The sequence below is a fragment of the Papio anubis genome, chromosome 7, assembly GCF_008728515.1.
Source record: "Papio anubis isolate 15944 chromosome 7, Panubis1.0, whole genome shotgun sequence".
NCBI lineage: Eukaryota > Metazoa > Chordata > Mammalia > Primates > Cercopithecidae > Papio > Papio anubis.
In genome coordinates, this window is record NC_044982.1 from 97,454,239 (window position 1) to 97,457,313 (window position 3,075).

Sequence of the window (3,075 nt, forward strand, 5' to 3'; positions counted from 1 at the left end):
GCTCTAGCTCTGTCACCCAGGCTGGAGTGCAATGGTGTGATCATAGCTCACTTCCCACCTCAGCCTCCCAACAAAACTGGGACTACAAGTGTGCACCACTACACCTAGATAATATTTTTAATTTTGTGTAGGAATGGGGATCTCGCTATGTTGTCCAGACTGGCCTCAAGGTGAACACTTTAAATGCATATTTTCCCTCTTTGGACAAAATGGTATGGATGGAGAGGCAGGAAAACTGATCACCACCTATTCAATCATACTAGGTTCTGTTCCTTCAAGATATCACCAGCTTCTCTCGGTCCAAACTTTTTAATAAGGAGATTTACTTTAGCTCTAAAATTCTATGATTCCTGTATACACATTGAATTTATAAGTTTATGGCAAAACATAAGACTTTTTTGAAAAAAAGATTCACAAATTCAAAAGGAAAATACTAAAATAATTTGTTTTTAAATTCTACTAAATTATACTTCTTCCTTCAATTTTAAGGTCTTTTTTTTTAACTTGGAAGTTTCTGAAATGAAAGTACATCTTACAATAAAAATATGAGCTTAATGTGGTGTTTTTTTTCTCTCTACCCTGCCCTCCTGCTTCACCAGTAGTAAATCTTACATTTGATGGCATGTGAAACTCTAGAAAAAAAATAAAAAAGCAAAATATGCACGGGGTCTCGTTTCCATATGAACCTAAATTGAGATTTTGTACCTATCTGTGCATGGGGTCGAGAGCTCACATGTATCTATAGCAACTGATCTACATAGAAGTGGGGGTGTTGAGAGAAGCTGTCTAGAGGAATTTGTTAGCCAGATGCCTATAAACAGGGTCATAAAATCAGTGAGCCATGAGATATGCAGCTTAGATGTCCAGGTGAGGAGCTGAAACACAGGGTTTGGGAGAACAGCTTTTGCCCTACCTTTAAGTTAGACACATCACTGTGCTGGGCCCATCTCCACTATTTAGTGATCTCAGGAACTGACAAAGCACCAGAAGGAACTAGATGCCCAGAAAACATGGTCATCAATGGATGCTCACAGGGGATGATGGTCCCTGGCAGAATCAGAGCAGCACCCTAAAAAGGGCAGATTTTTCTGTGTGATAAAATCTCAGGGAACCCAGATAAAATTAGAGTGACTTTGAGGCTGATGTCCTGCAAAGAGGTATTATGAGCCCATGAAATGTAAGTGTTAATATTAATGTGACTTCATCTAAACCTACAGGCTAAGGAAATGTTTTGGAAGAGTAATATAAATACATACATACATATATACACACACACATGTATATAGTTCTACACATTTATAAACTTGCATCTTTGTTTCTCTTTTTCTCACTCTCTACACACACACACACACACACACACACACAAATTCCTACTTACCTTGCAGAAATTAGGAAAGAAATCAGTCAACAGCCTTTGTCTAGTTTTTCATTTGAAACATCCCTGTCAGTGTTAATTTCAAGGCATTTCTCAACTCAAAGGGAGGCCTGGGGCTGAGTTTTGAGTACAAGCCTAGAGAGTGATAAATCACTCTACAGAAGAAAATGGGATGAATGGGGTGGGAGCTCTGAAGGAGGAGGCAGAAGGGAAAGAATGAGCAAGCAGCATGAAAGAGGGCCCCAGGGAATGTGGGAAACAAGGATATAAATATTCAGTTATAAGTTACTTGGAACACAAGTTCATCCCTCCCTTTTCAATAACCAAATTTGTCACTCATCAGCTACACAAGTTGTTGTTGTTTAGAAATTAGGAAAGGAGTTGAATTTCACTTGATACCAAAGTATAAAATTTTAAAGGTGTGAAAAACAATTCAGAAGAATCAGAAACTTAGGGCTAGAGGTGACCATGAGAATGCAAGGCTGTGGTATCCACGAACATTTTGGAAAGGGCATTGGGCTTTTATAAGGCGAGAGGATGGGCCATCTTATTCAGATCTGTGGGGAAAAGGAGACCTTTTTGGAGAGAGATGGATGTAGGTGGAGGTGGAGGTAGGGCAACCATATAATCTGGTTTTCCTAGAATAATTTCAGTTTGTCTCTGTCGTCCTCAGGTCTTGTCTATTTTTGTGTTTGCCTAGACTTCGTTTTCTGGTAAACATTAACAGTTTAACTGATTAACAGTTAAACATTAACTGATTAACAGTTACAGCAACATATGCTGGGTGGACTTAATAGATTTTTCACTTTGTATCTTCACCTTCACTCATGGCTTCTAGTATGTGGTACACACCTGCAAATAATTAAATCTACATATTTTTCCAGATGCAACAAACTTGAACCTTTAGGATCAATTGAAGATTCTATTTTAAGAAGATTGTACCTGAAGACAAGTTATTACCATGTGCCACTCTGCACACAGTGTATTTACATATCACTCTGAAGCATGATTTGTCATTCAGATCAAACAAAATAATCACATTTAGATTATTTAGACACTTCTAAAATAATTTTTCTTACTTTTATTCCAACTTTTCTTGGGCCTATAAAAAAGTAAAGCAACACCTGTTAATGTGTTAATACCGTTAATAGAAGAAGACCTTTGCAAGCATGAGATGCTTCAAATAGAAAATGAGTTGGGATGAGTCCTTAAGTGGTTCAATTTTCCACCTAATTTATGAAATTGTAACAAAGCTTTTTGAAATGCATCCTATCAAAAGTGAATCATTTTAAATTCTTGTAAATGCCTTGTAAAGTCAATTTTAAAGTTAAACATTGATGGAAAAGTTGTTTGTTTTTGAGATAATACAACAAGTACAAATTTTGGTGGTGAAAAGCATTATTAAAAATATTGTTCTAAATTAAGGCACCAATGGACAGAAATATTCTTGAATTGGTTGTGATTACAGTAATGCATAATCATTTCAAAATAAGTGGTGATATTCTATCAATCAAAAATAAGATGGAGTTGACAAAATTTATATATACAGTTGTCTCTTAGTATCTACAGATGATTGGTTCCAGGATCCCCTGCAGATACCAAAATCTACAGATGCTTAAGTCATTTATATAAAATGCCCTAACATTTGAGTATAATCTATGTACATCTTCCCATATATACTGAAATCATCTGCAGATTAC